The sequence below is a fragment of the Arachis ipaensis genome, chromosome B02 (assembly GCF_000816755.2).
Source record: "Arachis ipaensis cultivar K30076 chromosome B02, Araip1.1, whole genome shotgun sequence".
Taxonomy (NCBI): domain Eukaryota; kingdom Viridiplantae; phylum Streptophyta; class Magnoliopsida; order Fabales; family Fabaceae; genus Arachis; species Arachis ipaensis.
The window spans coordinates 86,212,953-86,237,637 of NC_029786.2; the positions used below are offsets into that span (position 1 = coordinate 86,212,953).

At 35.8% G+C, this 24,685-nt stretch overlaps 1 protein-coding gene and 1 long non-coding RNA gene across 2 annotated transcripts in view; both read left to right on the forward strand.

Annotated features, from left to right (window-relative positions):
* The window catches only part of LOC107625590 (serine carboxypeptidase-like 2), a 26,365-nt gene extending 11,225 nt beyond the window's left edge, over positions 1-15,140 (forward strand). Inside the window, exon 15 of the mRNA XM_016328270.2 lies at positions 15,130-15,140. The gene's annotated coding sequence lies outside the window, so the exon portion shown is untranslated. The remainder of the gene's footprint in view (positions 1-15,129) is intronic.
* LOC110268945 lies at positions 16,382-18,640 on the forward strand. Its single transcript, XR_002357727.1, has 3 exons — positions 16,382-16,655; positions 17,898-18,005; positions 18,114-18,640. It is a non-coding gene; the product is annotated as an uncharacterized LOC110268945 (long non-coding RNA).

Genomic DNA, 24,685 nt, shown 5'->3' on the forward strand with positions numbered 1-24,685 from the left:
TGTGTAAAACTTTTTATATTATTAATATATCAAAATTAAACTCTTAAATAAATTAAAAAAAAAGATTAATTAGGCATTTGGCTCATATAAGAGAAAATTCAGTGTTAGAGACACAAAAAAAATCTAAAAAAATTAAAAGTTGAAGTGGTCAAAAGAGATATAAGTAACACATGCAATTCATACAGCTTATTTAGGATAATCTTATTTGATACATGACAAAATATTTATAATAAATTTAATCCGTCTTACTCTCTTACATTATCGGATTGTTACAAAACTCCTAACGGTTTATTAACAACTATTAATACATTAATGTATGAATATTACTAGTATTTTCAGTATTTTCTTTTTTATTGAGTATTGTGTGACATTAGTAGATCACAACTGTATAATAAAATATGAAGAGATAAAGAATTTTTTAATAAAATTGTGTTACAAATATAGATCTAAACCTACAATTAAACCTCAATCAACGTTTAATTTGTTTATCACTCAAGCAAACCCAATAAAATTAACCGAAGTATTTAAACTTCGGATCGTCTCTCAAAGAAATTGTAGGGAAGTGTAGTTTATTATTGGCTATGAGGTATATTTTGGGGTTTTTGTAATAAGAAACAAAAAGAAAAATGGCAAGAAAATAAACTAATAACTAAGAAAGCTCTTAGTAAGGAAAGAGAATTAGAAGTCATATCCTCATTATCGTCGTCAATTGTGATGGTAAATGTAAATTGCCTTCACTTAGTTAACCTCTAACCAATGAAGGAAAGTCAAGTACATACAATCAACTTGAGTTCACAAGTCCTAGTCAACTTATAGTGAGATACTAGATTTAGTAAAGTTCAAACTAACCGGCAATCTTTAATTACCAATCAACAAGAGACTTTGACAATTCAAGAGTCTCCAAATCATCAACCCAAGCCAAGAACACAAAAATCTATTTTAAAATCTGACCAAACATTTCATCAAATACTTGGAAGACACAAAATAAAAATATGAAAAACTAACAAGAAATAGTAAAACTCAAGACTAACAATTGCAAGAAAATAATAACGCAAATTACAGAAAGCATTAATAACATGAAAATATAAATTGCATTAATAAAGATCAAGAGTAGCAAGAGTGCATAACATAAAGGCAACAAAGTGAAGAAAATAACAAGTAGAATTAAAAGACAAAGGTGCAGGAACAATAGGTTGCAAGAAAATGTAAATGAAAACAAGAATTAAATCTAAATCTAAGAAGAGATTGAAAGAAGAAACCCTAAAACCTAGAGAGAGGAGAGAGCCTCTCTCTCTAGAATTCTAAATCTAAAACCTAAAGTGTGTAAAAGTGAATGAATGATTCGAATGATGCCTTCTAGCTTCACTCTGCAGCCTCTTGTCTTCATTTTCGAGCCTGAAACTGGGTCAAAAGCAGCTCAGAAATGGCCCCCAACGTATTCTCTTTATTGAGGCACGTGACAATCACCACGCGTACGCGTTGTTTGAACTCTGCACTGGCGTCATTTGGACTATGGCTTGGTCACGCGTACGCGTCAGTCATGTGTACACGTCGGGACCAGCTTCTCAAAACATCAATTTCTTGTGTTCCTTCCACTTTTGCATGCTTCCTTTCCATCTTTTAAGCCATTCCTGCCCTATAAACTCTGAAAATACTTAACACACATATCACGGCATCGAATGGTAATAAGAGAGGATTAAAAATTAGCGATTTTAAGCCCTAAGAAGCATGTTTTCAATCATAGCACAAAATTAGGAAGGAAACTTAAAAACATGCAATTTACATGAATAAGTGGGAGAATAATTGACAAAATCCACTTAATTCAATCCAAAATATACCATAAAATAGTGGTTTATCAAGCTAGTATAATTTTTATTTTTTATTTTTTCTTTCTTTTTGGCTATATATAGCTGTACTTCTTGTCTCTATAAAGGTGTGATTTCTACTAATACAATAGACACATTTCTCTCTTCTTTAACTTGCTTTTCACTAAGAAATTTGCAGCTCAGAACAAATTTTATCATGGTGCGGTGAGCGTGGAAGAGCTGCAAATATTGTTAAGCAAGAATTGTGAACTTTACCCCTTCCTTCTGCAACATCCATGGCAAATCGGGAAGCTGGAGTGGATAATCCAGAAAATTTGTAACTGCAAACATTTTCAGTGAGTGATTTACAAAATCTCACAAGATTGATGAATCAACTTGCTAGCCTTCAAACGCAAGTAGGGAGATCAACATTGAACCCGATTCAAGACTAGACAAGTCCCTTCTACCTTCATCCAAATGAAAGCCCAGGTTTATCACTAACTCAAACTCCTCTTACAACTCGAAATTATCACTCATGGGCGAGATCGGTTTGGCTATCCATCAAATCGAAGAACAAGTTGGGATTCATTGATGGAAGCATTATGAAACCTGAAAAAACTGACTCAACCTATGAAGCTTGGGACAGATGCAACACCTTTGTACTATCGTGGTTGCATTCTTCCCTAAGTACAAAGATTCATTAGAGTGTTCTTTGGTGTAACGTGGCCTCAGAACTCTGGAATGATCTCAAGCACATATTCTATGAAGGTGATTTGTTTCGGATAGCTGATCTTCAAGAAGAGATATTTGCGATGAAGCAGGAAGATCTATCCATCACCGCATATTTCACTAAACTTAAGGAAATTTGGGAAGAACTTGATATGTTCAAACCAATTCCATCCTATGCCTATGGAGCATCATACTCATGTGGACCGAAGATCATCAGAGAATATAGAGACCAAGAACATGCTGTTAGAATTTTTAGAGGGTTAAATGAGCAGTACACAACAGTAAAATTATAGATTATGTTAATGGTGCCACTGCCCAGTGTGAATTCCATCTATTCTTTACTTTTACAACAAGAAAGACAATTAAGTAACTCAGATCAAAGTTAAGAAAGGATGCTAGTTAATGCTGTCAATATTGGAGGAATTGGTAATGAAAACAACAGAGGATTTGGTATGACCTTGAATGCAAATTTTGGTATCACAAATCGAGGTGGTAGAGGCGGATGTGGCGAGGCCGAGGCCGAGTTAGTAGTGGAAGAGGAATGATGAGAATTTGTTCTCATTGCGGGAAGGCTGGACACACTATAGAGACCTGCTACCATAAGCATGGATTTCCTCCTCATTTGCAAAAGAAATTTGGAGTAGCAAATGTGAACAATATGATTGTTGCTGAGAAAACATGTGAAGATGGCAACGTACCTGATGTGCGTTCAACTCAAGAGGAGAATAGTAAAAGTCTAGACAACTTGTTTTCCGAAGATAAAAAACAAGCATTGATTTCTCTATTCCAACAATATAAAGGTGATCCTGCTCATAGTTCTCTTCAAACACAAGCCATAAACACATTGATAGCTCCTTCAACAGGTATACACTATATTTTATCAGTTTCTCACATTTCTTTGCACACACATAACTGGATAATTGACACTGATACCACTGCACATGTTACTTTTTCTCTTGATACTTTTCACTCTCATCACACAATAGATCATGTGTTAATCAAATGTTCAAATGAAACTGAGACCACAGCAATAATTAGTGAAACTATAATTTTAATCCGTGATTTTTACCTTACAAATGTGTTATATGTGCCCTCTTTCAATTTTAATCTCATATCTTTAACAATGCACACTGTGAGATACAGGATAACCTTTCCTTGAAGATGATTGGTCATGCTAGACAAAGAGGTGGCTTGTATATCTTCAATACAAATGCAACTTATGTCAACTTAGAAGCAAAGAATAGAGAACTTGTAAACACTAGCAATTCAATTAGTGTCGCTACTACCACAGAGACTATAAATCATGAAACTTGGCATTGTAGATTAGGACATGTCTCAATTGATAGGTTACAAGAAATGAAAAAGAGTTATCCTTTTATTGTATGTCCATTAAAAGATGAACCTTGTGAACCATGTTATTATGCAAAACAAAGAAGATTGTCTTTTCATTTGAGTCAAACAAAATCTGTCAATTTATTTGATTTAGTACACATGGATATTCGGAGACCTATTTCTACTCCATCTTTTGCTGGTCATAAATATTTTTAACAATAGTAGAAGATAAAAGCAGGTTCACTTGGCTATTTTTTATGAAAAATAAAAGTAAAACTTCTTTTTTTATTCAACAATTTGTGCAACTAATTGAAACCCAATTTTAAACAAAAATAAAAAATATCAAAACTGATAATGGAGCTGAATTCATCATGAATTCATTTTATAAAAAACAGGAAATAATTCATCAGACTTCAAGTGTTGAGACACCTCAACAAAATGGAGTTGTAGAACGAAAACATCAAGATATTTTAAATATTGTTAGAGCACTCATTTTTAAGGCTCATCTTCCTAAAATTTTTTGGAGACATGCTGCATCTCATGCTATACATATTCTCAACAAAGTACCTAGTTCATCTATTAATAATAAAAGTCCTTATCAGATTCTTTTTAGTAAAATACCAAACATTCAACATTTCAAAATCTTTGGATGTCTTGCATTTGCTTCAACTTTATTTGCAAATAGAAAGAAATTGGATAAAAGAGGAAGAAAATGCATTTTTCTTGACTTTAAAACAGGAACAAAAGGATATTTTTTGATGGACATTAATAATAAATAATTTTTCATATCTAGAAATATAATTTTTTATGAAAATTTCTTTCCATATAAGAATAATCAAGTTTTTCATCAATTTGAATAGGTTTCCAATTCTAATCAAGATACTAAACCTACATTACATAATCATGATCCTATAGATGTCTTTGATAGCAGCACATTATCTTCCCATACCTTAGATTTACATCCCATTCAAGATACATTGCCAAATTCTCCTTCCAACACAATTGATGTTCAACCACAGCCAACCTTACCCATGTCTTTGAGTTTACCAGTAGCACCAGCATCATGTACTACACCATCATATGATGAAAATCCATATAATTCCTAGCCCACTGATATTAATCCACCTCCTTCACTAAGAAGATCTCTTAGAGAAAGACACAAGCCAAGATACCTTGATGATTATGAATGTATACAAATCACTGTCTCTGATAGCATGATCCAATAATCAATCACAAAAAGGTATCCTCTTTCCAATTACTTGAGTTACAATTCTCTGTCACAATCACACAAAACACTTTTCATTACAATTTTCACAAATCCGGAGCCAAAGAACTATGAGCAGGCTATTCTGAGTGATTGTTGGCAGAAAGCAATCAAAGTTGAGCTTGAAGCATTGGAGGAAAGCAAGACCTGGAAACTTACTACTCTACCGAAAGGGAAGCATGCAATCGGATGTAAATGGGTTTTTAAAACCAAGTATAACTCTAATGGGACTATAGAGAGACACAAAGCAAGGCTTGTGGCCAAGGGCTTCACTCAAATACAAGGGTATGACTATTTTGATACCTTTAGTCTTGTAATCAAAATGACTACCCTTCATGTACTCTTAGCAATTGTAGCTAGTAAGAACTAGTTTATTCATCAATTAGATGTGACCACTGCTTTTCTTCATGGTGATCTACTTGAAGAAGTCTATATGAAGTTGTCCCCTGGTTTAAATGCATAGCCAGGAATGGTTTGCAAGCTGGAACGATCTTTATATGGCCTTAAGCAAGCAAGTCGCCAGTGGAACTCTAAGTTATGCTCTGTCTTGATTGCTTCATGTTACTCACAATCAAAGGCAGATCATTCTCTTTTCACCAAATCTTCTCCAACAGGTTTCACTTCTATTCTTGTTTATGTGGATGATTTGGTTCTAGTGGGGGATGACATAGAAGAGATCCAACATGTGAAGATAAAATTTGACACTTTGTTCAAAATCAAAGATTTAGGCGAACTAAATTTTTCTTGGGCATGGAAGTTGCAAGGAGCAAAAGGAGAATAGCTTTATATCAAAAGAAGTATACTCTTGATCTCCTAAAAGAGTATGGATTATTAGATTCAAAACCAGCCATCACACCTATGAATTATTTAATTCATCTCTCAAAGTCATCAGGAACATTGTTGAATGATGCTAAGCCATATAGAAGACTCATTGGAAGGTTGATATACCTCACTAATACCAAGCCTGACATAAGCTTTGCTGTTAGCAAATTAAGTCAATTTCTAGATTGTTCCAAAGATGAGCACTTTAAAGCAACCTTACATGTGTTGAAGTACTTGAAAGGAGCTCCTGGAAAAGGATTACTTTTTGAGTCTGTTTGTGACTTTTCCCTCCGTGATTTTTCAGATTCTGATTGGGGTACATGTCCGGATATCCGAAGATCAGTGTCCGGATATTGCTTCTTTCTTGGAAGATCTTTGGTGTCCTGGAAAAGTAAAAAAAATAGAAAATAGTTGCTCGATCATCTTCGGAGGCAGAGTATCGAGTAATGGCTCTTGCAACTTGTAAAGGAATTTGGTTGATGTACATCTTGAATGACTTCAAAATCAAGTTACCAAGTCCTATGACATTATTTTGTGACAACCAATCTGCTAGATATATTGTAGCTAACCCAGTGTTTCATGAAAGGACAAAACACATTGAGATTGATTGTCACAAAGTTAGAGAAAAAGTTCAAGACGGTTCTTTAAAGCTCATGCCAATTCCATCAAGAAAAAAACTTGCTGATGTCCTTACAAAGGCACTTCCACTAGGTCCTTTTGAAGAGATATGTAGTAAGCTTTGGAATGTATAATTTGTACACTCGCAGGTTAAGGGAAGCTATTAATGTATGAATATTACTAGTACTCCCAGTACTCTTTTTTTTATTGGGTATTGTGTGACATTAGTAGATCACAGCTGTATAATAGAAAATGAAGAGGTAGCTAGTATAATTTTTATTTTTTCTTTTTTCTTTCTTTTTGGCTATATATAGCTATACTTCTTGTCTCTGTAAAGGTGTGATTTTCCACTAATGTAATAGACATATTTCTCTATTCTTTAACTTGCTTTTCACTAAGAAATCTGCAGCTTAGAACAGATTTCATCAACAACCTCTTATTTTTCTTGGTTCCAATTACACATGGCTTCTTTGGAGTATGAAGTCAATGAAAATGCATACTCCTTTGCCATGTGCATGATGATGTGCTTTTGCCACAAAGCATAATTCCCAAATTACACTCTTGTAATCTTGTTTTGGTAGGTTTCGGTCAATTTCAAATATGGTATTCAGAAAATAGATTCATTTGCCCCATCAATATAGTTACGCCTCGGAGATGATGCCAATCTGTAGCAAAGTTTTGATTTCCCAACAGATATTCTGTCATTGATGCATTGACGGATCTAACGTTTTGATAGTAGAAATAATATATATGTAATATGATAATAAAATAATTTTCATAATCAGTTTCTCAGTAATTAATTTAGTAATGGAGTAAAAAATGGTGATATTTAACTATATTGGACTATTGGTGTATGGTGTGTTATCTATATATGTGAATTTTCATGTTCGGTGACATGCAAAATGTAAGTCACGTTTTACATGAAACAAAAAAAAAAGAGAAAAAAGGAAACTACAAAACGCAAGCTGCGTTTGGCATGGGGGACAACTACATATCAAAACGTGTCCCATGTCCCCTGCATACAAACAAGTCTAGCTGGTTGACCATCTTAGAACTACCCAAACGCAGGTTGCGATTGGCATGGTGCATGACTGCATGTCCGACACATGTTGGAGGAGAAAGGTAAAGGGGTTTTTATAACGCAAAACGCAAGTGGCCGGGGAGGTAGTGAGCTTGTTTCACTTGGTGAGGGTTTGTGGCTTTTGACTTCTAAGAAGGTTTTTTTTAGCGTTTTGGGTTGTAAGCCTACAAGGGAGGGATTTGGTTGCAAGGGAGAGAGGAAGAAGAACATTTTAGTTTCAGTGAATGAAGAGTGAAATTTATAGAAAACAGGTTTAATTACTCTGCTGGTCCTATAGTTTTGTAAAATTTTCAATTAGGTCCCTATACTTTTTTTTAATTGAGTCCTTGCATCAAATTTTTTTTAATTGGGTCCCTACACTTTTTTTTTCTTTTATTTAGGTCCCTGTACTAATTCCTTTTTTTTAGTTGGGTCCCTATAAAATTAAGCCAATTACTACTAAGAGGAACTATTGAAAAAAAAAATTTGGTGTAGGGACCCAATTAAAAAGAAAAGAAGTATAGGGACCTAATTGAAAATTTCACGAAACTATAGAGACCACCAGAGTAGTTAAACCTAGAAAAAAATGGTTCATAATTTTACATTACTTTAAGAACATATTATTGAATATCTGGATCATTTTTAATGGGTAAGTTTTTTTTTTAATTTTTATGATGAATATATTTATTTATGGGGTAAGTATGATTTTGGTCCCTAACGTTGAGGGCCAGAATCGAAACCGTCCCTCATCTAATTTTCGACTTAGAATCGTCCTTAACGTTTTTTTTTTTGTATTAAAATCGTCCTTTTAATTTTTTTTGGACAAAAATACCCTCACCACTACCAACACAATTACCTCCTCCACCACCACCACCATCAACACAAACACCACCACCACCACCAAGAACACCAAACAACAGTAACAACACCAAACCAAGAAGCAGAAACAGAAAACAAGAAAGCAGAAGCAAGAAAGTAAGAAATAGAAAATAAGAAACACAAGCAAGGCTGAGGCGGCGAGGTAGAGGCGGCGAGGCGGAGGCGGCGAGGAACAAAAACAGAAACAGAGAAACAGAGAAATAAAAATTCAAGTAACAAATTAACAAATTCAAGTACAAAGCCAAATCAACAGAGAAACACAAAGTCAAATCAGAAATTTAAAGCACAAAGAAGAGATCTGGTTCAAAGAAATTCAAATCAACAGAGGAGCATGCATGAACGGCGGTGGTGAGCTCTGGTTCGAGGATGGTGAGCTCTGGTTCAGTGAGCTCAGGAGAGAGGCAGCGGCTGCAGCGACGGGACGGCGAGAAAATGAAATATAAATACACACTAAAACTATATGATCTTATCAATTTACAAACTCAAAAGTTTTTTTAAAACACTCTTAAAATATATGTTTCCAAGCACTTTTGTCATCATCATCTTCAGCTTTACACTTATCACTCAATTAAAAAATCCACAACCCTAATCCTTTATGATTTCTTTTGGAAAAATAATATCTCATTCAAGAAGGAAACCATAGCTGTAAGTAATTGAGAATATTTGTGAGACTCAGCACCAAGAACATAGAACAATTATACATATAGAGAAGTACCAACAATCCAATTCTCAATTTCCTGAATCACCCTAAACTCTGAAATCAATAAGTCTATCAACAAAAATTCAAAAATAGCATACTCATAAATTTAAAAACAACAGCAGCAGGGTTTAGAATAAATATTTAATCACTAACAATACAGAACCTTGTATATTATTAGTTGATATAATGCAGGGTGCTTTTCTGGATTTTTATTCTCCCCTCAGAAAATGACAGTTTTTCATACGAAATTGCCCCTAACAATACATAACCTTGTGTAGAATTTCTGCACAAATATTACAAACAGGATTATATATTATCACTGGCAATATCCAAAAGGTTAACCAAAGGAGAATATACCTTGGAAAGCTTATTTTTTGGTGGTGGACCGAGATAAAATCCTTCTTTTATACTATCAATAAACAAAAGTCAACATGACAACAAAAGAAAACATACAAATGTAGGTAGTTATGAAGGAATAGAAACCCATTCATACCTTGTAAATAAGAATGACAATTTAAAGGAGCCATTTCTAATCACTGGGGCATCAGGTTGAGAGAAAAAGGATAGCTAAATGATTTCCTAAAAACAGAGACAAGAAAAAAAAAATAAATCTATCAACAATTAATCATGCTTCACCCTTCAAGCAATCAGCTTCAACAATTAATCATGCTTTAAGCAATAAAAAACAAGGTTTAGAACAAACAATTAATCACTATTGATGTGAAGAACATTTCAAACAGTGTCTGAAAAATATTCTAATAACCGGCAATCAACTTCAACAATTATTCACGCTTCAAGGCTCAAGCAATCAACAACAAAATTTAGAACCAACAAGTAATCACTTTTGATGTTAAGAACATTACAAACAGTTTCTGAAAAATATTCTAATAACTAGCAATCAGCTTCAACAATTATTATTACAATCAACAGAGTGTAATCTTAGGGTTAGAAGCTAGAAACCTAGAAAAATGCAGAGCTGGCGGGGACAGTGGCGCGACGGAAATTGTCAAACAAAGATGACACCGGCGGGAGGACACTGCGCGACGGAAACTGGCACTGGCGGTGGTTGCGATTTTTGAAGGCTGACTTCACGACGGTTCGTGGCTGCGCGAACGGAGCTGGCTAACGTTGGCTCAACGGATGTTGCGACGGCGGCGGTGGTTGGACGGAAGTGGCGTTGGCTCAACGGAGAGTGAGAATGGAGGCTGGAAACATGAGAGGTGAGAGTGGAGGCTCGAGAGAGGAGAGGGGTGAGGTCTGTGTGCCTCTGTAAGACTGTGACTACTGAATAGGGTTTCCTTTGGCCCTCAGTATGCAAAACGCGGCGTTTGGGGCAAATTTAAAAAACTGGCCGGGTCACGGTTCGGTTCGACCAGTTTGACCGGCCAATTTTGTCATATGTTCGAATTGTATTTGCTAACGGTTTTCAATTTGACCGGTCTGACCGGCCGGTTCGAACTGGTTTTCTGAACATTGGTTAAGACTAATTATTGTTATTAAGTAATATTAATAATAATTATTTTTTTTGTAGGCGATCAGGATTTTGCACCGTTGGATTGTTTGCCAGATCTCTGTCTTCATTTTTGTCATCCACTTCGTAGTTAGCTTCGAACTCCTCTTTATTGTCGTTGTTATCTTATTCATAATCTATATCTTCGAGCTCATTAACATTGACCTCCTCGTCAATCGCGCCCAGCCCCGTATGCTGTTCAAACTCAACGTACAGCTCTATCACTACAAGAAATAGCGTATTTTTCGACGCAAAAAATCGACGGTTATCTCTGCCGTCGATCATTTTCGACGGCTTGCTGTCGATATTTTAAAAAAAAGAAATTTAAAAATAAAATAATAAAATCGACAGCCTAGTCGTCGATTTTTTTATGCTGTGTTAAACCTTTCTTACCTATCGTACAAACTAAGTGTTGAAAATACCTTTATTTTAAAATCGACGGAGATGTCGTCTATTTTTATATTTAAAATATCGACAACCTTTTTGCCGATAAATTTGAACGGTTTAGATTGCTTTCCAAAACTAAATAAATGGTGTGGATTTAATGTATAAAATAGACGCCGACGACGTTGCTTTTTTTTTTTCAAATTAAAATCGACAATGATACCGTCCATTTTTATTGATAAAAACAACAACCCCGCATCCACTTCCTGCCTCCAAATTCAGAAACACAATTTTATCCTTTTTACAAATGAATTTTAAACCTTAATCCAATTGAATCGTTTAATTAGAATCTTTATGCAATCTGCCTCAAATTAGAACCCACCGTCCTAATCAGTGACAACAATATAATGGCATTGATAGTAAAGTTTTAATAAGTTCAATGTTCAAGTTCTAAGTGTTGTCTTGTTTCTCTGTCCTTTCTGTGCTTGGTTTTGATGGAGTTTTTTTTTCCTTTTTGGGTCAAAGGGAGCAACAATTACTCAATTACTCTCTCCCTCTCTAGCGATCCCGCAGCCGAGTTGAACAAAGCCTCCCCCTGTCGCTCCGCTGCTGCCACACCGCCGTCGCTCCTTCTCTCTGTTGCCGCCGTCGCTCCTCCTACTTTGGTCCTTCTCCGCTCTCTCTCAATCAAGCTCACAAGAACCAGGTATTGTTTTCTGATTGATACTGAACTCTTTCCAAAGCCAACTTCAGTTTCTGGTTGTTGCGAAATCGATAATTTAGGTTAGCTCAAGAGAGACCATAGCTTTTGCATCTCCTGAATTATTGAGTCCTTTACAATTGAGCCTGAAGTAAGGAGAATCAAATCTCATTCGTCACACAAAATCTAGGACGAAGATCAAGTATAGCTCTTCTCTAATCCTACTTTCTAGTTTCAATAGGATTCTTTTTTTTTTTTTTATAGATCCTAGTTTCAATAGGACTGATTCTTATTATTTGAACACATTAATTTGAATCACCTAATTAATAATATTATGGATAAATTATATTCCCTAAATTATTTCTAAATTATTACACTCATCTCTTCTCTAATTGTCTAATTTATACTAACCATCCCTAACTTATGATTTTTATTTTTGAAGTGATTTTGAATTTTTGATATACTTGCTGCTTTGGTACAAGGAACAAGAAAATGGGAGTTCAAAAGGTAAGTGAATTGCAGTTCCAATTAAGGATCCAGCTTCTAGATTGAAGAAAATTTAAATACTTTTTACTGTTGTATCTTGGTTCTTGAGTATAGTTCTTTTCTTTTTTTTTTTTTGTCTTGCTGTGCAGTGAATAAAGCAGTGCTAGTTGTTCCAATAGTCAGTTCAGTAGTTGTTCTGGTGGTTAGAATTGTTATTGGGATTTATATATGGAAACACAGATACATTCAAAAGAAAAGAAGAGGTAAGTGACTTATTAGTACCTTACTCTACTTACTTAGGAGACAATTATGTTTAAGAATGTTTACTCATCTCGATCATCATTCTGGCTTCAAGGTTCATATGATGCACATTTTGCATTTTGATAGGCTTGTATAGATATATAAATATATAATATAATATAAAGTCTCTATGTATACTTAAATTTGTGTCTCTCCATGTTCTATTTCTCTACAGCCTGCTCTGCTGTAATTCTGAAATTTTGGTAATTAAAGCCATTTTCAACAAACACATTATTCTGTTTTCCTCGTTCATCTCTCTATCCTCTTCTCTTACACTCTTGATTTCTGTTTTCACTACACTCTAGAGACCATTACAGAAAAGTGCAAACTTGATTTTGTACTCTTTAATAGTTTAGATGTGCAAGTTTTGAATTACAAGTTATTAGTTGATTGTCGAATAAAAATATTACTTATTAGACAACATAATTAATAAAAAAATTTAAAAAGGAAAAAGAAAAACTAAAAGTGTTCCTTTCACTTCCTTCACGTGATCGCATGCCGTATATACTTGGCAAGTACCAGTATGCATATATTATATTATATATTTATATATAATATAAATACAATGGTTTCAACTTTCACGTGAGTATTACCTAAATTGCAGTTGTAACCAATGTATGTTCTTCGAAAAATAGAGTTAAATTATGTGTTCTTATTTTTAACTGTTGGATACATAAGTAATCCTTGATAGTTTGACTGAACTTACATTTCATATATTCCGTCTTGCTACGGCTTATGCGCAGACATACACTTCTAGAGCTTCTCTCCATTACTCTAACTTCTTATTTAGGTCTTTCCTTGACTCTCCCATAAGGACGATATCATCGGCAAAAAGCATGCACCATGGCACAGTCTCTTGGATGTGCTCTGTGAGTACTTCCAAGACTAATGTGAAAAGGTATGGACTTAAGGATGATCCCTTGTGTAATCCTATACCAATAGGGAATTCCTCTGTCACACCACCTTGAGTCTTCACATTAGTTGTAGCCCCATCATACATGTCTTTAATTGCTTGAATATATGCGATCTTTACTCTCCTCTTTTCTAAAACCTTCCATAAGACCTCCCTTGGTACCCTATCATACGCTTTTTCCAAATCAATAAACACCATATGTAGATCCCTTTTATTACTATGATACCTCTTCATCATCCTTCTTAATAGATATATCGCTTCAGTGGTAGATCTGCCTGGCATAAATCCAAATTGGTTCTCTGTTACTTGTGTCTCTTTTCTCAACCTCCGTTCTATCACCCTTTCCCATAACTTCATAGTATGACTCATAAGCTTAATCCCTCTATAGTTTTCGCAACTTTGTATATCCCCCTTATTCTTGTAGATAGGTACCAAGGTGCTCTTTCTCCACTCATCAGTGCAAGCTATCCATGAGTATCTAATTTATTTGAAGGATAAGTAAGTCTCTTCCTCTTAAATCTTAATAGTGAATGATAGCCTCTATGTTAGGTTAGAGTTTGATTTAACCAGTTAATTTCGGCATGCATTATTCTAGGTGGGGGCATGAGGTAGGAAAACTATGTCTCCTCTATAATATTAATACCTTTGAAACTAAGTTGATCAATGGTATATTTAAGTAAGCATATTGCTCATAGAAACTAACATTGTAATGCGGAAATGCAATTTTGACAATAGCACTCTATAACTCACCAAATTCATGAACCACTTTGAGGTATCTAATATTTCAAAGACCAAATTGACGTATGTATGAGCATGGCGTTTCAATGACCATTTTGGACAGTAATTCTTACAATTTATTATTAGTAGACTTTTGACCTTTTTAGAAATTTGAATTTCGTGGTGGCTATTATTTTTGTTGATATGATTACTATGAAATTTTGACAATATTTAAAATGTCTAGCTAAAATTGAAGTCACCCTTTCTTCCCATTTCGCAACAGTTTATATATCAATGTTTACATAAATAATAGATCAACAAAGTAGCTCTGTTCTTGTAACTAAGCTATCAATGAGAATTTTGTTCTTGTAAAGGAGAAATAGGTTCCCTTTGATGCCCTTTTTCAATACCATGCTAATGCTGATATCAGATGATTAAGACATCAATTTATTTTACTGAGGGAGCCAGTCCTTTACACTATTTCGCTATGTTTCTTTCTCGTTTCCAATTTAGTAGTCATGCAGTTGGGAAATAACTAGTTTCAGAACCAAATATTATGTGCTATATTAGTGTATTTTGTTCTTTCTTTCTAGTTTCATTATTTATGTGTTTCTTGTAAAAGGTTTGAGAAAGTGGAAGAACTTGTACTGGTACCTATACTTTTTGTACCTCATATAAATTGTTCATGGCATCTAATGCTTTTCTATAAATTTTTGTTTTACCTTTTAATACAGTATTGAGAAGCAGCCCCCACATCAAAAAACTTGAAAAGCTGGAATAAATATGGTTGGTAGAGACAAAGATCGCGGCCGAGGCCGAGGCCGAGGCCAAAAGGGGAGGCCTAGGCTTTCTACCGGTCACCCCCTTGACTTGCATGCGGATCCATACACTCTTGTTAGGTCATCATCAGGCAGGACTGCTCAGATACACATCATGCCTACTTCGTGTGTGCCAAGATCATGCACTCAACAAGCCAATGAACCTTCCAACACTGCCTCACATGGTGTGCAGAGTGATCCAACTATTGTAGCTCCCAGTCGAGCAGGATCTTGTGGGGAAAGACAAACCACATCTAATGGTACCGAAGATACTCAGGGTCAAGGAACTTCTGCTGCTACTGGTCACTCTAGCACAAGTGTTCCCAAGCTTAGATATGATGGTGCCAAATGGTTTGTTATTTGATTTAAATTTTATGAATAGCGTGTCTCATTTTTACTAAGTAATATGTCTATCATTTTTTTGGTTTTTGATATAGTTGGCACCCACCTAAGCCTGGCTTGAAGCGTATTTCTCTGGTTTTTAAGGAAAACTACAACAAGTCTTGGCTGAGTTTTGATGAGGCAGATGATGATACTCGAAAAATATGGTGGACAGAGTGGAGGGTAAATTTTAATTACTATATTACAGTAATTAACTCAATAAAATTATATGGCTGAGTTCTTAAGGACCTGCATGTTTTCACTACACGTGCTAATCTCATTAATTAATTACTAAAGTATATGTCATAATCTGTTTAATTTAGACGTGATGCAGGGCTAATTTGTTGTTGATACATGCTAATCTCATTAATTAATTACTGCTGTTTAATTTGTTGTTGTTTAGAATTTCAATGCCATATTATATACTATACCATCTAATATATATATATATATATATACTTGCTGGCTGCTTTAGTTAACATGTATGAGAGATTTATTTATAATTATTTATTTAGTCCTCACCATCATTCTTAACCAAATCATTGCACCTAAAAATTAGCTAACATAGTTGATGTAATTGGTCAAAGAAAAGAGAGGTGGACTACACGAGGATTCAATTTAAGCCACCTGGGTGTTGGGTTCCACTTCCATGTTTTTTTCCCCCAAAAATAATGTCATTTATATTATGCAATCTATTGAACAACATTTTAATAAAATTTCAGTAAGATAGACTCACTTTATTTGAATGTCAAATAATAACATCTCAAATACTATTATATATAAGAATTGGAATCTCTTGGTTACTTGACTTGCAAGATTTTTCAGTAATTCAGACTACTACTATCTAATATTTTTAGATAAATTAAGATTAGAAAAGATATGGTGGACATAGTAGAGGATAAATATGTATCATAGTATGTTATATAATAACAAGATGTTATTTCTTTTTTTAAAATAGAAATGCTTTGACATTCTTGACACGGAAGAGGATGATATCTATCAAGCTTGGAGGCTTAGGGCTACCAAGCGCTTGCGAGGTATGCTCCATGCCATTCGCAAAAAAGGTGCCCGTCCATATTGGATCCCACCAGAAGTTCTTGGTGAATTGATGAGACGTTGGGATACTAATGACTATATACAATTACAAGCGAGAAATACAGCTGCCAAGAAATCGACTCGAGGTACCTCCCTTCACACTGCAGGAGGCACCACCTTTCCCGAAGCGAGGTTACACTTGGTAAGTTGTTTATAGAACCCTCTTTTTTACTTTATACTATCAGTTGCCATCATAATTTATACTATCAAAATTTACCTATTCATTGAGCTATATATGCTGCTATGCTGTTTCAAAACATGTTAACACATTCAAGTCCTGCTCTCTTAACAATTTAGGCTTTAGAAGTGTCTGGTAAATAGTCATGATGAGATTCTGTGACTAAACCTGCGCTAGTCTCCATGTTTCTCTGCTTCAAATTGCATGAGTATCTGTCTCTTGTGGCTACTTGCCATCATCAGAATATGTCACATGAAGGTTTATTATATATAAGAAAAGAAATTGGGAGTAAAATCTGCTTCCATCCCTTCTAATCCTAGTTTTATGTCAGTTGTCACTGCTTTGCTTGATAGAGCACAAAACGCTGCCAAACATGCATATGGTGGCTGAGTCTATAATCATATTCTACCCAAGCCTACCTGCAAAAGGGGTTTTGCCAAATTAAAAGTACCGGTAGTGCTGCTGTTTAATTTTCACTATTGCAGGTTTTGATCTGCGTCTGCTTTTCTCTTGTGTCGTCCACTTTGGCTTTGGCTTTGGCTTGTAAAGCCTATCCTGCTAGGAGAGGGCAACTATAGCTTTTTAATACTATAGCTTCATTTTTCATGGGACAATGCGCTGACTCATCCATTCTTTACCATTGAATGAGGTCTAAGTGGGTCCCATAATGGAAGATATCCCATAATGAATGAGTTCACCAAAGGTTTCTCTACTAATTAAGACAAACATGATAACAAGGATTAAGATGATAATTGTTGAAAATGGTCGATGAAACTTTGCTTCTATGTTGGTAGCCAGATGGTCCAAAATCTTAAGGCTTGGGAATGGTTCTTATTAATCTCTCTAACTGGTTTAATATCACCTCTAACATGTCACTTGTTGCATCCTTTAATAATTTAGAAATGTTACTATCTTAAATGTCAGCTTGTTCTCAAATGTAACTTTTCTCTTTATACTTTGTAAGCCTCGGCCACCCGTTTTTATTCTTATATGTCAAATCAGCACTTATTGCTTTTTGAATACTTATTGATATATATGTCATATATGCCAATACTTGCTACATTTAAGTCTGTTCCAATTATTAGGGGGATGTTGTTTCTATTGGTATTTCCAAGCCTTGTCCAAATTGTGCTTGAAATGTGTCTTAGTTCAGTACATCATCAATTGTACACACATATTTGTTGATAATTTGGTTACATTATGTAGAATCATTCACTTGGAAGACCATCACGTATGGATGAGTTTTTTGAGCACACTCATACTCGCAAAGAGGATAGGACTCAATGGGTTGATGAACACTCCTGAAAGACAAAGGTAACTTGTTTTCATTGTAATGTTGGACTTATTTTTTTTCACATATCCCCTTAATTTTTGCATTATTGATACTTATAGTAGTTTATCAATTATTTCTCCTCATTGTAGGATATATTTCAAGAGCGCATGTTTCAAGCTGAGCAAGAACGGCAGGTTGCTATAGAGGCTGGTGTAACTGATCCACCGCCTGTCTCTGAGGAAAGCATATGGATTGAGACAGTGGGTGGAAAGCGAAGAGGTAGGGTATATGGCATGGGTGAGGTAAGAGATTCTTCCATGGTGCGACCTCGAGTTGATGGGCCAACCACGACCAGCAGCACTGATGTTTTGGATCTTAGAGAACAAATCGTAATACTCAATAGGGAAGTTGAACAACATGCCGCTAAATATAGAGAGCTTGAAGACCGCTACCAAAGGGAGAAAAGAGAGTGGCAACAGACTGTTGAATCCTTGCATGAGGATCTCAACACCAGTAACTCACAGATGGATCATTTTAGTCATCAATTGAGCAGCTTGACTGAGTATGTGAGGGCCATGGGTCCTAGTAGTTCTAGATCACGTGTTCCCCCGCCTCCTCCTTTTACTTTTCCAAGCTCTCAGAAAAGCACAGCTCCAGCCCTAGCCCCAGGTAGAAACTCCCACCTATTCTGCAGCGACCAGGACAACCATAGAGTTTTCAAAGGGAGGATGATTCTGACGATTTTGATGACTCAGATGATTATTTAGACGAGTATGAGTAGGTTATTTAATTACATTACTTTGAATATTTTGTATTATTAGTAGATTGCAATTTAAATGAATATAAGTCTAAGTTTAGTTATTTATCTTGTCTTGAGTCTTTATGTTAGATGATTATTTATTATTTTGAAAAGTTTGTAAATTCACTATCTAATATTTAGTACAAATTTTATTTTTATATTTAAAAGTTTATTTGTCTTGTTATCTAATACTCTGTATAAATTTTATTTCTAAATTTAAAAGTTTATTTGTATTAATTGTTTTCTATTTTTCAAATAGAAAAAATAATTAAAACATATGACTATTAAAATCGATGGTAAAGCTGTCGCTTTTTAAAAGTAAATAGACAAAAAAAAAAACAAAATATGGACGAAGGGTTCGTTGACATCTAAATAATTAAATCGACGGCAGTTCTGTCAATTTTATTGAACCAAATATCGACGGCAAAGTTGTCGATTTTATTTATCAAATTATGAACAAAAATATTGTCGATTTTAGTAACAATGTAAAATTCCCAAACTCATATTATAGGCAAAAGTACCGTCGATTTTATTAAATTATTATCGACGGCCAGACGACTCGTCGATTTAATTAGAATTTTGAAAAATCGACAAGTTTAATAGCGACCACCTTCACCGTCCATTTTGCCGTCGAATTTTAATATTATCGACGGCTTAGCCGTCGATTTTAACGATGTTTCTTATAGTGTATTATCGGCACGTGAAATCGGATTTGTTGATAAATATATAACATTTGCTGCATACATACGTCGTCAGTGATGGGCATTATTTGAAACTGTATCAACCTACCAAATACTTGTACAAGATTCCTGAATAAAATATTGCTCACCCTTTTCAAAATGTGACTTTGTATGTTTTCACAAAGACCACTTTGTAACTCTACAAAACTCATGGTGCATGGAATAACAAATGAAAACGGACATTCACAAACAAAAGTCACTCTTTCGTGTGTGTTTTGTATAATCTCATCGTTATAATACACTTGCAAATTTGCAATACCTTCCATAACCTCAACTTCACCTAACCCGACTTTTTTTATAACTAATTGCCAAAAAAAAACTCACAAGTTTGAAATATATAAAAGAAAGAGGAATGGGAATAGAAGTGAGGTACAAGTCCGGATGAACTAAGTTTCGCATTTATAGGCAAGACTCTCGATTAAAATATTTTTTCTGTACAAAATGCAAGCTTTCGATAACAATTTTCTGCATATTTAAAACGCAACCTGCGTTTTAGTATTTAAAAAAATAAAAAAATCCCAATCCAAAACGCAACATGCATTTGGCTTATTTGAGAAATAGAGAAAAAAAAAGAAAAATCTGACACACCTAAAACGCAACCTATGTTTCATTTGTTTCATAAACAAAAAAAAGTGAAAAAGCAAAACATAGAGTGCGATTTTGACTGATACCATAGCAGTGCAAATATTTTTTACACGTCCATTTAGTTGAGTTACACCATAATTATTTTCATATGAAAAAAATGAGCCTAAGTTTGTATAATAGGGTTAATTGGTTAAATTTAATAACATAATAGAATAAATAAATAAATATTATTATTATATACTTGTTCATATCTTAGTCCATAACTTAACCAAACCCAAAATGAATGAAATTTAATTAACACTCTACAAATATCAATGTTCGGATCTACATTACTACCTACCCGACCTCACAGAGGTCAGATACGATGACTGTAATACCCGGTCTAAGCGAAATTAATTAAATAATAAGTTAAATAGGAGCGAATATGGTTGAAAGATTTAGCAATTGGAATTTGATGATTTAAATATGATATTTGGATTCAGTGAATTTTTCCGAGTCGGAAAACATAGTTTTCTGCGTAAAAGCGCGCAATGGAATTTTGACCGGCAATACCGGCTGAGACCTGTCTGGTACTGCAACTGAGAAAATTGATTATGAGTAAATAGGATTAAGAAATGAGGAATTATAATTAGGGGAGGTAGAAATATTTGAAGTGCGATTTAGAGCGCTAATCTTAAAGGTTTTGGTCCAAAATTGGGCCAACGGACAAAAATAAGTGAACCGGGTCTAAGTGGGCTCAAGACCCAACATATATAAACATTAGTTATGAGCATTTCAGCTCATCTTGCCCTAAAGAAGGGGTGTTGGGCGCTGAAATTGGGAAGAGAGAAGAGAAGAGAGAAAACCTAACTCTCTTTGATCTTCAAACCACCATAACTTGAGCTACGGAGCTCCGATTGACGAGCCGTTTGCGGCTACGCGTCGCTCTTCTCATCCTCTACAATTCTATCTAAGTTTTGTGGTGAGTATTCTATTCATCTCTGCCCAGTTTTCGAAATTCTCTACTGTTACACGTTTTTGGGTAGTTAGTGTTGAAATCTTGTGATTTTGGGTGTTTAGGGATACTCCAACATGGATTCTAAGTGGGTTCTATCCCTACTTCATATGGACTGAGGTAAGATATGCTCAAACCCTTGTGATTTGTCATTTTTATGAGCCCTAGGTTGATGTATGTATGTGATATTGGTTATGTTAGTGTATTTGGTGATGTTGGTGCACAATTGGGAGATTGGTATTGCTTGAGGAGCTTTGGTGAGGCTTGGGGCTAAGGTTGGTGAAGACTTCCAAAGAAGAGGCTCAATTGGTTTGGCTACAAGAGGTACGGTTTAAGTTTCATTTAAGTACCGTGTGTTGTGATGAGAATTCCTAGGCTAGATGCCCCTAGGATTAAGTTTGGATTGTGTAAATGGTTGGTGCTAATATGCATAGTTGGTATGTAATGTGAATTAATGATTGGGTTGAGAATTGTGTAGCCTTGTATGTTTGGTGTATTGAGAATTTGATGTACTGGGTAATGAGTATTGGTTTGTGGTTTATGCATTTAAATTGTGAAATTGGGCCGGAGGCCGGAAGAAGGTAAGAAAGGTAAGTGTTGTGTGCATTGTATGATGACACAAGTGATTGAATGAATTTCCGATAATGAATATATGAATGATTGAGTTGGTTATTGAATAATAAGGTTTGAGGAGTTGAAGTGTGGAATTTGGTGAATTGGGTGAAATTATATAGATGAGGTATGTTTGGTTTTGGTTGAGACATATTATGTGATCATACATGTGATTATGACTATTGATGCCTTGATGGTATGATGATGCATTAGATATATGTATGTTGTGATATATGCTTGAGGAATGATTAAGGTTGATTTGTGGGTGAAACCACGTGATAGTGAGTATGATATTGATTATGTATAATGATGGTTGATTGGAAATAGTGTTGTTGAAATTTAGCATGAGGAAGAGTATATGATATGTAAATGTGTTTGAGTTTGAGAAAGTGTCAATGTGTGAGTTGAGGAGGCTTGATGTTGATTTTGGTATATTTTGATTGATTTCAAAGAAAGGGTTGAAATTGGCATGTTTTGGTTGATTTTGCAAATAGTTGAGAATTGCTTGTTTTGAAAATGGCACCTTGTGGTTTTGTATGAAAATATGATTTTTGGGCATATTTTTGAGGGACATAACTTGGACTACGGATCTCTGTTTTGTGCCAAATTTGTTTAGAAATGAAATTGGAACCGGGATGTCCATGCCGTTCGAAGAACGGGTGAAAAATGATTTAAAATGAGGGAGTTGTGACCGTCGGAAGATTGGGGGTTGAATCTGTAAATTCTGCAGCTTTTAACTTAGAAAATTTTAGCAGAACGACCCTCCGCGCGTAGGCGCACTTGGCGCGTACGCGCCGTTCTTCCAGAAAGCACCATCCACGCGTGCGCGTGGTGTGCGCAGGCGCGTCGATGTGCTGCACCAAATGCCCAGCTATTTTTCCAGAGAGTTGTGCCAGGGTTGTGCCAGTTTTGTGCCTGGGCGTAAGAGCACCCACGCGTACGCGTGGCTGACGCTTGCGCGCCATTTGGATATTTTTCAACCCGCGCGTTCGCGCGTATGACGCTTGCGTGTCGATGAGTTTTTGGCCATCCGCGCGTGCGCGTGGAGTGCGCGTACGCGTGGCCCTGCTTTCATGCCAAAGTTGATTTTTGAGTTTTAAAAGCCAAATCTCATACTTCTAAGCCTCCGATCTCACCCCTTATGTATTAAATCATTATGATATGCCTAGCAATGAGAAAGGAGCTAGGGGATGTGGTAACTTGCGAGTGAAGTAAGGGAAAAGGGTAAGATCAATGATGATCAAATATGATTATATGAGATATGGAGGATGGCGGTGGAAGTACCGTGTATGCCATGAGCCGAAGGGCTATATTTATTGATAAATGGTTAGTTCTTGATTGGACCATGAGCCGGATGGCTGAGTTATTGCCGGATACGGCGGAGCCATGTTGATAAATTGGCTAGTTCTGGATTGAACTGTGAGCCGGATGGCTGAGTTATTGCCGAGTTACGGCAAAGCCATTATGGATTATGGCTGAGTATAAAGGCATATGATAAATGAATAATGATGGAAAATGTTGAATGTAAGCATGTTTGTGTTTTCTCTCTGGTTGTAAGGGCGACAGGGCACAGATACCCTCTAATGGCGACAGGGCGCAAATACCCTCTATTGGCGACAGGGCGCAAATACCCTCTATTGGCGACAGGGCGCAGATACCCTCTAATGGCGATAGGGCGCAGATACCCTCTAATGGTGACAGGGCACATATTCCCTCTAATGATATTAATACGCAACAGAGAGACTGTGTCCGGGTTAGCTACCGGACATGTCGGGTTGGCTTGATAACCGACATATGATATCATCAGCCATAGGGCAGGCATTCATCATTTGCATATGTTTGAATTGTTTGGGTTTGCCATTTGCTCGATTAATACTCCTTTCGAAAATTACCTATATCTATATATTAAAAATTCACCTGAGAGTCGAGCATAAGAATGCGAATATTAGGGTGTTACAATGACATGGGATTAGCCCCACTTATTTCAATAAGTAAGTAATTCCTACAACATCTCCTATTGATCTAAAATGGAGATCTCAAGAAACCCTCTAATAAAAGGAAACAATTATCCACCATCAAAGGTGGAACCACTTTATAAAGTAGTTATTGACTCACCACCTACAACTATAAATATCATGATACCCCCAAGTATTCTTCGAACTCTAATCTACGAAAAAACTGCCTAAAACCCTTGCTAACTTAAGCATCGGAGTCCCTTGTAGGTACCACCCCCTCCTTCACCAATACGTCGGAAGGTAGCTCCTAAGCTTCAAAAAACATTAGACACAACCCCAAAAGGAACTTGGATCTCATGTTCAGGCCCAAATTATTGTTTTAGGTAACCCTCAGAATATTAGCGCCGCTACCGGAGACCTGGTGATAAACACCGTACGATGGCAGACACTCTAGATGACGGATGCACAACTTTTGATTCAGAGGCCTATGAAGAAGAACAACCCAACGACGATCGTGCACTTGTCATACCTTCCCGACCTAACAAGGGAAAATATGTTGCTAGAGATATATATCCTACAAATCAAGGAGGACGAAAAATAAGCTTATAAGTTCATTAATTGGGAGGATTAGGTGAAATAGATCCTACAAAGCTCATAGGATTGGTTCACAGACATCAAGGTCGGCTAGAGCAGCTTGAGAATGAATTAGAAGGACAATGTGAGTCAGAACGAGCCCTGGGAAGGGAGGTATGAGGACGAAGAGAACTGGAAGAAAAACTCGAGAAGCTGGAATCCGACCTTAAGGGTAGGGGATCCTGAGCTGATCGAGAAGAAACACCTCTAGGAGGCGAAGATCTATTCAAAGAAGAAATCATATGAGCTGAAATTCCCAGAAACTTTAATAGCCCAGATATGGACCTCTATGATGGAACAACTGATCCGAGACACCATATAAGCAATTCAAGAATCACATGTACTTGGTTAGCGCGTTAGATGCAACTCATTGCAAGGCTTTTTTGACTATGTTAACCAAGGC